This window comes from Pecten maximus, chromosome 1 (assembly GCF_902652985.1).
Source record: "Pecten maximus chromosome 1, xPecMax1.1, whole genome shotgun sequence".
NCBI classification, from domain to species: domain Eukaryota; kingdom Metazoa; phylum Mollusca; class Bivalvia; order Pectinida; family Pectinidae; genus Pecten; species Pecten maximus.
Window position 1 is genome coordinate 5,629,621 of NC_047015.1, and position 14,154 is coordinate 5,643,774.

Consider the following 14,154-nt stretch of genomic DNA (forward strand, 5'->3'; position numbering starts at 1 on the left):
TACAGACCGTAGGAATCTGTATGAGAGGTCAGAGGTAACACAGTTGTAAAGGATTAACCTGGTACAGACCGTAGGAGTAAATCTGTAGGAGAGGTCAGAGGTCACACACAGTTGTAGAGATTAACCTGGTACAGACCGTAGGAGTAAATCTGTATGAGAGGTCAGAGGTCACACAGTTGTAGAGGGTTAACCTGGTACAGACCGTAGGAGTAAATCTGTATGGGAGGTCAGAGGTCACAGTTGAAGATGATTAACCTGGTACAGACCGTAGGAGTAAATCTGTATGAGAGGTCAGAGGTCACACAGTTGTAGATGATTAACTTGGTACATACCGTTGTAGCAAATATGTATGAGAGGTCAGAAGTTACAAACAGTTGTCATATTTGTGATGAGTGCTGCAGGGGGCAGGCTGGTGAGGCCAATACTTGAATACGGTTTATAAGTGGTTGGCAAAGCTGTGGTTTGTCTTTGTTCCATTGGTTGACTGTCGTCAGTATGGAGGGGTGGAGGGGTTTCTGGTCTTGCGGTACCTTGGGGCGACTACCTGTACACAGATCGGGTTCAAGTGTGGTGCTCGAATCCACCGTACTTCTCTTTGAAACCGTATTATTACTATTATCATTGGCAAGTGTGAGTGCGTTCCGGCCCGATGGTGTTGACAGTCGTCTGTAGGTGTGGGAGTCTCCGTCTCCACCATTCGCTTTTGCTGACCTTAGGTTCTGGAGCGCGTCTGGGCATGTCACTGTCTTACTAGCCGGTGGCGGTAACTTTATTGATTTTGAAGTTGTAGAGTTAAGATAGTTTGGCTTTTCTCAATGTTGAGATCAAGTTGTTTGACTTCCCGGCTACGTGGGTAGAAACTGGGTACTCCGGTTTACTTCTTCAGCAAGGCCCACGGACCATTTCTGACAGATGGTAGTGTAGGTGGGGTGATAAATATAAGTGGATATCATTTTTTTTCGCAATTGTCGTAAAATAAATAAAATACACAGTCATTTTGTTGCGCCGTTTTCTATTCATGGCGTAATGTCATTGTCCTTATTACCGCATCACAAAACATTTCATACTGGCGCAACTAATGAGGGTATACATGTACTACACTTGTGACATATACAAAACTATTCATGGGCGAATTCACTTGATAACAGGCTGACTACGTGATTGAAAGTATTAGTTTATATTATGTCTATGTAAATTGAACATTGTATCTCGAGTTTACTCCAGTTCATGTATGATACATCTAGCTAGGGTTCATATTGCCATATGAATTGTAAGGCGGTACTTCTTGTGATATTCGGTCTAATCAGTGTCATTACGTTTAATTGATTACACCATAAAAAGTCATTAACCAAGAGTTTTGTTTTGCGGATGATTCGAAACAGCATTCAATACTTTACTTTTACTAACTTCTAGAACAAAGAGTTTTAGACGAATCAGTAATAATCTTCAGGTTACATAGACGTCTTCAGTCAGCCTTGTTATCCCGGTGGTTGGAACGTATTGAGTTGGCTGGCCCACAGTGATTGGTCTAATCGCTGCCTTTTAGTGGATGGCTTACAGATCCTTCTTTTCGTCTCCTCCAAAGCCAGTCGGACGATTCACTGTCTTTGAAAATCGTTCGAGAGCTATTGTCCTGCCACAGCCCTTGATTTCTTGTCCCGACAACATTGTCAACAGCTGTTTCTTGTCTCAGCTCTCGACCTTTAGTGCCGACAACATTTCCCACAGCTGCTTTCCTGTCCCAGCTCTCGACCTTTAGTGCCGACAACATTTCCCACAGCTGCTTCTTGTCCCAGCTCTCGACCTTTAGTGCCGACCACTTTGTCCAAAGAAGGGAAATCTATACGAGGAGTATACAGATAGTTGAATGGCAACATAAGTTCTTTGTATACCGGATTTTAAAATATGATATATATATTTGTCTACCCTGCTCGGTTATCTATCAATATCGATCATCGGGTTAAACGCATGTATTGTTATAAGTTTTCATCCAAGGATGACGTTTTCATAGTTCGTGCTACATATTATGTTACGCATCGCATGTGAAAAGATATCGATTACATGCTGTTCAAGCGCGACATTAATTAATAATGCATATATACAAGTCTAAGGTAATATACAGTGTCAACGACTTGGGAACTATCCGACATGGTAGACTGGAATAGAAATGCACCAATGATCAATTACAGCATTAGGGAACATACGTCACACGATGGCATCAACAGATAGTCTGTCATCGGCTTCTGAACTTCGAAAACATGATGAAAAGGATTGAATTGGCTCTAAAGTAAGTATGAATACACAATGTTAACTGCTGGGGAAACGGGGAATTGTTTGGGACTGAGGAATATCCGTACATTTTTTGGGAGACGGGGAAACTTGCGTTATAGAATTATATTGGGAACTGTGAAATATCCTTACAGAGTATTGGGGACACGGAAAACTGTTACATTAAAGAATTATTATATTCGGGACTGAGAAATATCCTTACTGAGCATTGGGGACACGGAAAACTGTTGCGTTATATAATTATATTGGGGCCCGAGGAATTTCCTTACGGAGTGTTGTAGACGGGAAATTTGCGCTATAGTATGTATATTTGGGACTGGGGAATAGCATGGGGGACACATGGGAAATAGCATGGGGGACACATGAGGAATAGCATGGGGGACACATGGGGAATAGCATGGGGGACACATGGGGAATAGCATGGGGGACACATGGGGAATAGCATGGGGACACAGGAAACGTCATTTAAATGTATATGTATTGCAGATGTGGATTTGTAGAAGTGAATTTGTAAACGGAATTACAGATATCTGATCATTACCGAAAGACAATGCCCCAACGTAACATACAAATTGTACCAGAAGAATAACACAGTCGCGTTGTTGATCCCCATGTGTGTGTTTGTATAGGGTTCAGCAGCTGTGCTGGCGATAAAGGTAGTGGAATCAGTTCCGACAGATTAATGAGCCGAGTTACTATTATCGTAGTACAAAATCCTCTTGGATTCTGATATTATATAAAACACATTTGTTAGAATGACGTTTATGTTTTCAGGAAATGTATGAAGACGAAGACCTGTCCAGACATGTTCAAGGTGTAATTTCCATACCGTGTTCAGCTATACAAAACACTAGAATGTTATCTTCTTCGGGAGATCTACGTAATGATCAGTCAGTAACTACGGGCTGTTAACGACCAATGGATGAACACATCAAAAGTTTCACATTGCAATCGAATGACAAATGCTATATGTGTGACAATTTAGTGGGACTTCTGTAATATTTCACGAGTCAAATTACGGAACTTCGGTGACCAACCCTAGTGACCACTATGGACTAAGTGACCAGTATGGGATATTTCAGATTATGGAACTTTAGAGACCGGTAATCTTAGGGACCAGTATGTGATATGCCATACGTCAGTTCACCGAGCTTAGTGGACAGTAACCCTAGGGACTAGTACGTGATATTCCATACGTCAGATTACGGAGCTTAGTGGACAGTAACCTTAGTGACCAGTACGTGATATTCCATACGTCAGATTACGGAGCTCAGTGGACAGTAACCTTAGGGACCAGTGTGTGATATTCCATACGTCAGTTCACCGAGCTCAGTGGACAGTAACCTTAGTGACCAGTACGTGATATTCCATACGTCAGTTCACCGAGCTCAGTGGACAGTAACCTTAGTGACCAGTGTGTGATATTCCATTCGTCAGATTACGGAGCTCAGTGGACAGTAACCTTAGTGACCAGTACGTGCTATTCCATACGTCAGATTACGGAGCTTAGTGGACAGTAACCTTAGGGACCAGTACGTGATATTCCATACGCCAGTTCACCGAGCTTAGTGGACAGTAACCTTAGTGACCAGTACGTGTACGGAGCTTAGTGGACAGTAACCTTAGTGACCAGTACGTGTACGGAGCTTAGTGGACAGTAACCTTAGTGACCAGTACGTGTACGGAGCTTAGTGGACAGTAACCTTAGTGACCAGTACGTGATATCCCATACGTCAGATTACGGAGCTCAGTGGACAGTAACCTTAGTGACCAGTACGTGATATCCCATACGTCAGTTCACCGAGCTTAGTGGACAGTAACCTTAGTGACCAGTACGTGATATTCCATACGTCAGATTACGGAGCTTAGTGGACAGTAACCTTAGGGACCAGTACGTGATATTCCATACATCAGATTAGGGAACTTTAGTGGACAGTAACCTTAGTGACCAGTACGTGATATTCCATACGTCAGATTACGGAGCTCAGTGGACAGTAACCTTAGTGACCAGTACGTGATATTCCATACGTCAGATTACGGAGCTTAGTGGACAGTAACCTTAGGGACCAGTACGTGATATTCCCATACATCAGATTACGGAGCTTAGTGGACAGTAACCTTAGTGACCAGTACGTGATATTCCATACGTCAGATTACGGAGCTAAGTGGACAGTAACCTTAGTGACCAGTACGTGATATTCCATACATCAGATTACGGAGTTTAGTGGACAGTAACCTTAGGGACCAGTACGTGATATTCCATACGTCAGATTAGGGAACTTTAGTGGCCGGTTAACTAGAAACCTGTTCGGACCGACCCTGTTTGTCCGTTTATAAATGTAATATATTTCAGGCATATATCATAACGGACGTGCAGATATTAATACAGTCTGGGAAATCTCTGTCAATGAAAACAACAAATCAGGTCCAATCGATCCAACTGATTAACGAAAACGGCTATGTAATTAGTATATAGTATTTGAAACGTCATATCACGAAATTGAAGTGACTAGTAACCTTAGTTACAAAGTATGGAGTATTTCACACGTCAGATAACTCTCCAGGACAGACTAAAACAGCACGAATGTCAGCTATACCCATTGTTTGGTTCGTGTTTGGAACTGAGAGACGATTCTCCAGAAGGTCTATACCAGGGCAGCCCTCTGGATCTCAGTTGTAACAGTCTAACACACAGAGACCAGTATTCGTCATCAGAGACAATATCCACAAATACACCTTCAGGAACCGATAGACTAACAGTGATACCGACACACAAGTCTTCGTTACCAAAGACAATATCGGTCTATAAGTCTTCGTCACCGGGAACAAGCACACAAACAGCCACAGACAAATCTTTGTCACCAAGAAATAAGTTGGTACTAACAAACCATTGTGTTCCAGTAAACTCTGATATACTGAATGTGAAATCAGCGTTGGAAGGTAACGATGAAATGTGTCAGTTGAGCATAATCACCACTGGTGAAAAATTCTCAACTGAAAAATCATTACAACTTGGAGATCCGACACAAGGCATCGTTCCAACAAGACTACGTGTACAATGTAACAGTACTGGGGACTTAAACCCATTGTTAACGGAAATGCTTGAATGTGAAAACCCAACTGTTTCTGCAGTCTCTCAAATACTAGAACACGGCGAACACGTGAACGAGTCGAATTCATCTTCAGATCCAGACAACACGCAATGCAAATCGACAATATCCAATGATGACCACGAAAGAAAGCAATCCGATTCAACAATGACCAGTAATCCAGAACACAAATCAATAATAACCAATGAACAGGAAAACAAGCAATGTACTGCACCAATGGCCATCGATAAGCTACCAATATCATCAAACCCTGCAATACACGGTGTCACAAACCTTAATCATGAAAGAATGCTTAAAAACGCTAATTCAAGAAAAAGGAGAAGATTTCTATCAGGAGCAATGCATGCTTTCCTGTCAAATAGAAAAAAGCAAAATCATTCGAAGTTGTGCCCCAATGTAAACGTTGCAGATTTTGCAGACCAGTGTACACACGATAGAAGTGGATTGAAGTTGGTAAACGAATCAAATCTATCATTTACACAGCACGCAACCAGCTGTAGGCAGCCTCGGACCGATGTAAATGTGTCGATGCCACGGGTAGATATAAATCACAAAGATATTTCGTCTCAAGGTCATTACGGAAATCAAACACCATATCTAGGTCATTACAGTAATCAAACATCTCGAGGTCAATACGAAAATCACACATCAGCTCAAGGTCACTACGAAAATCAAACACCATTTCAACGTCATTACAATAATTTGATGTCATCTCAAGGTTATAACAGACACGAGTTACCCATGCCAGAAGAGCTCCCTGTCGCGATCAATACTTCGGCAAAGCAATTGCCACCACCTTCATCGCTTTTGATAAATGGTGTATCCTCATTCAGAGCAAATCTAAATGTGTACCCCTGTTCTCCGTCCAATACTCAACCCCAGGAACTGATGAAGGCTCCATCGACATATTCAAAAGTTCAGCAGAAGCAGCAACATGAGAAGCAATATTGTCCGCAGCAGACAAAAGAGACTGTATATCCGTCATCAGACGCAAACAAACACCCGATGGGTCTACCGACGCCACTAGATCTCTCAGCAAAAAGGGAACATTTAACCCATGATTCAGCCTCTGTATCCGAAGAAACCAGGATCAAAGAGATTAGCAACAACTTACGTCTTAAGTTACTCGAGCAGTCGTCTAATGTACCTCATTCATGCCCGGGTATTTGTCTAGGTCATGCTGTTGACGCAACCAAAGTCAAGAGGTCCTCAAAGTGTATTCCGTCTAGTCGACACACCGGAAGGCTACCAATTGACCAGACGTCAATCATTATTCACCGTCAGGTTTTACTTAACCTTGACTATCAGCACTTACTGAGCAGTGATGAAGAAAAAGTCGTAGATCCAGATCGGGATGGGTGCATTACCAAGGACACAGAAACAAAAAGTAACAATCGGACAGTACGATGTGTTGATCACCAAGGGTCTGGAAATAGTGACCACAAGGCTACTGACCAGGACAGGTCATCGGCTATTGACCACCAAAGGTCATCAGCTACTGACCAGGACAGGTCATCGGCTACTGACCACCAAAGGTCATCAGCTACTGACCAGGACAGGTCATCGGCTACTGACCACCAAAGGTCAACAGCTACTGAATATGACAGGTCATCGGCTACTGACCAGGACAACTCATCAGCTCCTGATCAGGAAAGGTCATTGGCCAATGACCAGTCATCAGCCACTGACCAAGAAAGGTCATCAGCTACTGATCAACAAAGGTCACTGGATACTGACCAGGAAAGCCGTAGCCTTTCACCAGGTATAGATAGAAAAACAAGGAAGGGAATGTCGTTACCATCAACAGCTCAAGTGCGGGAACAGATTGTAACGTCCGTGTCGACCCACATGGACGGATCTCAAGACCAATCCTCGATGGCCTGGAATTTGTCTGTCAGTAAGACTGTTGGGCTGCATTCTGATTGCAATAACTGTAAGGCTTGTAGAAGGATCTTCGCCAAACTCAGCATCCCTCCAATCGAGTAAATGAATGTCCCACACAAAAAACAGACCAACTGTTAATGTAATACCGTGTTTAAGTTCATGTTGTACTCCTCCTATTTGAACACACACCTTTTGATGTACTACTGAACTTTGGTTTTAACACGCCATGTATCGAGTCACCAATGTATATGTGCAAATACAATTGTATATCAGTATATGTATGTAGTATTTTGAAGGTTATTTCACTACTGATATTTTAACTAGATAATTACTACCAATACATATTTTTGCTTGCATATCTAATAATGTATTTTGCACTAATCATAGCATTTCAACTTGACTAATCTTGCAAGATGACCATAATCCACCACTGACATTTGAAGTTTGTTACAGTTTCTAAAAATGTAATCTTCTAAAAGCTGTATGGACATGATCAGTATAGAGCATTGTTATAAGGGCCACATTCAAACTTTTTGGACATTTAAGTTGACCGTTATCAGCCGTTTTAGTTTTTAATATATCGAAATTGTGTCCCTTATTACAGACATTTAGAATGGTACCATTTGAAGTTTGTTATTTAAACATACTAGCAATGAGAATTCAAGCCAATTGTGGCTTTGCCTGTTGAAATGTATCTACTTTTAGTTCCAGGTACATGTACAAACTGAATTACATTATCAACTTAAAAGAACTTTTTCAAAAATAGAAGAAAGAGTTTTAGAGTATGTTACCAGCAAAAGAGAAAACATTCACCTTCCCTTTGGAATATATTGTTAATACTGTCGTAAACATATTAATATTAATATGAACAACTATGTTTGATGACACACTGATGTTCCATAAATAGCATGCTATGCTGTCCCTTGGTGACTTCATATCTTTCACTGATCAATAAAAACTAGTAATTAAATATTTAGATCTCTCCTAGTTTTATACCTTTTCATTTCTGCTTCTCAGGGAAAAAGCGATGGAGATACTCTGTACTTTGAATGCGACATATTCAAAATCTGTTTTCATTGACTGGGTGTCAGCATAACATGGTATTGATAAGACAATACATGTACAATGTATTCAATAGTTCCCTCTGGTCTGATTACAGGGTTTCAATTAATAATTGGTTGGAGAGAAACGGAGACTACATAATTATCATCAGTTATTGTAACAATAGGCTTACATGACTTGTATTGTTCATATCCCTGGGGATACATTGTAAGTAAATCTTCCTCTGTAAAACTATTGACCCCGCGTTCATACAGACCATATAGGCCGAACCCTAGTATAGCCCTAAGGGAATTATTGTGTTCAAATGACCAAAGAACTAAGTCCCAGGAGCGATCATGATACAATAAAAGTATCTAGTGTTTCTTTCTGTGAACTCAGCATATAGTAATAGGTTGTGATCTCAAACATTTTGGATAATACACAATGTAGTGTATAACCAAGGAACCCCTTATCCAATCAGAGGAGATGTCAATTGTGTTTATTTCACAATCCTTTGATTGAATTTCATCCATATTGCTATTGATAAGACCACTAAGTGTATCAAGACATCATATCTCTGAATGCATAACAAGGACATGTGTAGTTTCATGGTGGATCCCTGGTATTTCCAAGAAATTTGTGTGGGACAGAACTGGGGCTCGTGTACATGTGTTCAAACCAAGCTGGTCCTAGCAACCTCACCAACTTCATGTAAAAGACATATGATCATCTTGCTTTATCAATACTACTGTCTTTTAGGCAATACATTCCAGGCCAAATATGTACTATCTGTTGGGCCATACATTCCAGGCCTAGTCCTTGCTGTCTGTGCAGCCATACATTCCAGGCCTACTCCCTACTGTCTGTGGAGCCATACATTCCAGGCCTACTCCCTACTGTCTATGGGGCCATACATTCCAGGTCTACTCCCTACTGTCTGTGGGGCCATACATTCCAGATCTACTCCCTACTGTCTATGGGGCCATACATTCCAGGTCTACTCCCTACTGTCTGTGGAGCCATACATTCCAGGTCTACTCCCTACTGTCTATGGGGCCATACATTCCAGGTCTACTCCCTACTGTCTGTGGGGCCATACATTCCAGGCCTACTCCCTACTGTCTATGGGGCCATACATTCCAGGCCTACTCCCTACTGTCTATGGGGCCATACATTCCAGGTTTACTCCCTACTGTCAGTGGGACCATACATTCCAGGCCTACTCCCTACTGTCTATGGGACCATACATTCCAGGTTTACTCCCTACTGTCTATGGGGCCATACATTCCAGGTTTACTCCCTACTGTCTATGGGGCCATACATTCCAGGCCTACTCCCTACTATCTGGGGCCATACATTCCAGGCCTACTCCCTGCTGTCTGTGGGGCCATACATTCCAGGTCTACTCCCTACTGTCTATGGGGCCATACATTCCAGGTCTACTCCCTGCTGTCTGTGGGGCCATACATTCCAGGCCTACTCCCTACTGTCTATGGGGCCATACATTCCAAGTCTACTCCCTGCTGTCTGTGGGGCCATACATTCCAGGTCTACTCCCTACTGTCTATGGGGCCATACATTCCAGGTCTACTCCCTGCTGTCTATGGGGCCATACATTCCAGGTCTACTCCCTGCTGTCTGTGGGGCCATACATTCCAGGCCTACTCCCTACTATCTGGGGCCATACATTCCAGGCCTACTCCCTGCTGTCTGTGGGGCCATACATTCCAGGTCTACTCCCTACTGTCTATGGGGCCATACATTCCAGGTCTACTCCCTGCTGTCTGTGGGGCCATACATTCCAGGCCTACTCCCTACTGTCTATGGGGCCATACATTCCAAGTCTACTCCCTGCTGTCTGTGGGGCCATACATTCCAGGTCTACTCCCTACTGTCTATGGGGCCATACATTCCAGGTCTACTCCCTGCTGTCTATGGGGCCATACATTCCAGGTCTACTCCCTGCTGTCTGTGGGGCCATACATTCCAGGCCTACTCCCTACTATCTGGGCCATACATTCCAGTCCTAATCCCTACTGTCTGTGGGGCTATACATTCCAGGCCTACTCCCTACTGTCTATGGAGCCATACATTCCAGGCCTACTCCCTACTGTCTATGGGACCATACATTCCAGGTCTACTCCCTACTGTCTATGGGGCCATACATTCCAGGTCTACTCCCTACTGTCTATGGAGCCATACATTCCAGTCCTACTCCCTACTGTCTATGGGACCATACATTCCAGGCCTACTCCCTACTGTCTATGGGACCATACATTCCAGTCCTACTCCCTACTGTCTATGGGACCATACATTCCAGGTCTACTCCCTACTGTCTATGGAGCCATACATTCCAGGCCTACTCCCTGCTGTCTGTGGGGCTATACATTCCAGGCCTACTCCCTACTGTCTATGGAGCCATACATTCCAGGCCTACTCCCTACTGTCTATGGGGCCATACATTCCAGGTCTACTCCCTGCTGTATATGGGGCCATACATTCCAGGCCTAGTCCCTGCTGTCTGTGGGGCCATACATTCCAGGCCTAGTCCCTGCTGTCTGTGCAGCCATACATTCCAGGCCTACTCCCTACTGTCTATGGGGCCATACATTCCAGGCCTACTCCCTACTGTCTGTGGAGCCATACATTCCAGGCCTACTCCCTACTGTCTGTGGAGCCATACATTCCAGGTCTACTCCCTACTGTCTGTGGAGCCATACATTCCAGGCCTACTCCCTACTGTCTGTGCAGCCATACATTCCAGGTTTACTCCCTACTGTCAGTGGGACCATACATTCCAGGCCTACTCCCTACTGTCTGTGGAGCCATACATTCCAGGCCTACTCCCTACTGTCTGTGGAGCCATACATTCCAGGCCTACTCCCTGCTGTCTGTGCAGCCATACATTCCAGGCCTACTCCCTACTGTCTGTGGAGCCATACATTCCAGGCCTACTCCCTACTGTCTGTGGAGCCATACATTCCAGGCCTACTCCCTGCTGTCTGTGGAGCCATACATTCCAGGCCTACTCCCTACTATCTGGGGCCATACATTCCAGGCCTACTCCCTGCTGTCTGTGGGGCCATACATTCCAGGTCTACTCCCTACTGTCTATGGGGCCATACATTTCAGGTCTACTCCCTGCTGTCTGTGGGGCCATACATTCCAGGCCTACTCCCTACTGTCTATGGGGCCATACATTCCAGGCCTAGTCCCTGCTGTCTGTGGGGCCATACATTCCAGGCCTACTCCCTACTGTCTGTGGAGCCATACATTCCAGGCCTACTCCCTACTGTCTATGGGGCCATACATTCCAAGTCTACTCCCTGCTGTCTGTGGGGCCATACATTCCAGGCCTGCTCCCTACTGTCTGTGGAGCCATACATTCCAGGCCTACTCCCTGCTGTCTGTGGGGCCATACATTCCAGGCCTACTCCCTGCTGTCTGTGGGGCCATACATTCCAGGTCTACTCCCTACTGTCTATGGGGCCATACATTCCAGGTCTACTCCCTGCTGTCTATGGGGCCATACATTCCAGGTCTACTCCCTGCTGTCTGTGGGGCCATACATTCCAGGCCTAGTCCCTGCTGTCTGTGGGGCTATACATTCCAGGCCTACTCCCTACAATCTGTGGGGCCATACATTCCAGGCCTAGTCCCTGCTGTCTGTGGGGCTATACATTCCAGGCCTACTCCCTACTATCTGTGGGGCCATACATTCCAGGCCTACTCCCTACTGTCTATGGAGCCATACATTCCAGGCCTACTCCCTACTGTCTATGGGACCATACATTCCAGGCCTACTCCCTACTGTCTATGGGACCATACATTCCAGGTCTACTCCCTACTGTCTATGGGACCATACATTCCAGGCCTACTCCCTACTGTCTATGGGGCCATACATTCCAGGCCTACTCCCTACTGTCTATGGGGCCATACATTCCAGGTTTACTCCCTACTGTCAGTGGGACCATACATTCCAGGCCTACTCCCTACTGTCTATGGAGCCATACATTCCAGGCCTACTCCCTACTGTCTATGGGGCCATACATTCCAGGCCTACTCCCTACTGTCTATGGGGCCATACATTCCAGGTTTACTCCCTACTGTCAGTGGGACCATACATTCCAGGCCTACTCCCTACTGTCTATGGAGCCATACATTCCAGGCCTACTCCCTACTGTCTATGGGGCCATACATTCCAGGCCTACTCCCTACTGTCTATGGGGCCATACATTCCAGGCCTACTCCCTACTGTCTATGGGGCCATACATTCCAGGCCTACTCCCTACTGTCTATGGGGCCATACATTCCAGGCCTACTCCCTACTGTCTATGGGGCCATACATTCCAGGCCTACTCCCTACTGTCTATGGAGCCATACATTCCAGGCCTACTCCCTACTGTCTATGGAGCCATACATTCCAGGCCTACTCCCTACTGTCTATGGGGCCATACATTCCAGGTCTACTCCCTACTGTCTGTGGGGCCATACATTCCAGATCTACTCCCTACTGTCTATGGGACCATACATTCCAGGTCTACTCCCTACTGTCTGTGGAGCCATACATTCCAGTCCTACTCCCTACTGTCTATGGGACCATACATTCCAGGCCTACTCCCTACTATCTGTGGGGCCATACATTCCAGGTCTACTCCCTGCTGTCTGTGCAGCCATACATTCCAGGCCTACTCCCTACTATCTGTGGGGCCATACATTCCAGGCCTACTCCCTACTGTCTATGGGGCCATACATTCCAAGTCTACTCCCTGCTGTCTGTGGGGCCATACATTCCAGGCCTGCTCCCTACTGTCTGTGGAGCCATACATTCCAGGCCTACTCCCTGCTGTCTGTGGGGCCATACATTCCAGGCCTACTCCCTGCTGTCTGTGGGGCCATACATTCCAGGTCTACTCCCTACTGTCTATGGGGCCATACATTCCAGGTCTACTCCCTGCTGTCTATGGGGCCATACATTCCAGGTCTACTCCCTGCTGTCTGTGGGGCCATACATTCCAGGCCTAGTCCCTGCTGTCTGTGGGGCTATACATTCCAGGCCTACTCCCTACTATCTGTGGGGCCATACATTCCAGGCCTAGTCCCTGCTGTCTGTGGGGCTATACATTCCAGGCCTACTCCCTACTATCTGTGGGGCCATACATTCCAGGCCTAGTCCCTACTGTCTATGGAGCCATACATTCCAGGCCTACTCCCTACTGTCTATGGGACCATACATTCCAGGCCTACTCCCTACTGTCTATGGGACCATACATTCCAGGTCTACTCCCTACTGTCTATGGGACCATACATTCCAGGCCTACTCCCTACTGTCTATGGGGCCATACATTCCAGGCCTACTCCCTACTGTCTATGGGGCCATACATTCCAGGTTTACTCCCTACTGTCAGTGGGGCCATACATTCCAGGTCTACTCCCTGCTGTCTGTGGAGCCATACATTCCAGGTCTACTCCCTACTGTCTGTGGGGCCATACATTCCAGGTCTACTCCCTACTGTCTATGGAGCCATACATTCCAGGCCTACTCCCTACTGTCTGTGGGGCCATACATTCCAGGCCTACTCCCTACTGTCTATGGGACCATACATTCCAGGCCTACTCCCTACTGTCTATGGGGCCATACATTCCAGGCCTACTCCCTACTGTCTATGGGGCCATACATTCCAGGTTTACTCCCTACTGTCAGTGGGGCCATACATTCCAGGTCTACTCCCTGCTGTCTGTGGAGCCATACATTCCAGGTCTACTCCCTACTGTCTATGGGGCCATACATTCCAGGCCTACTCCCTACTGTCTGTGGAGCCATACATTC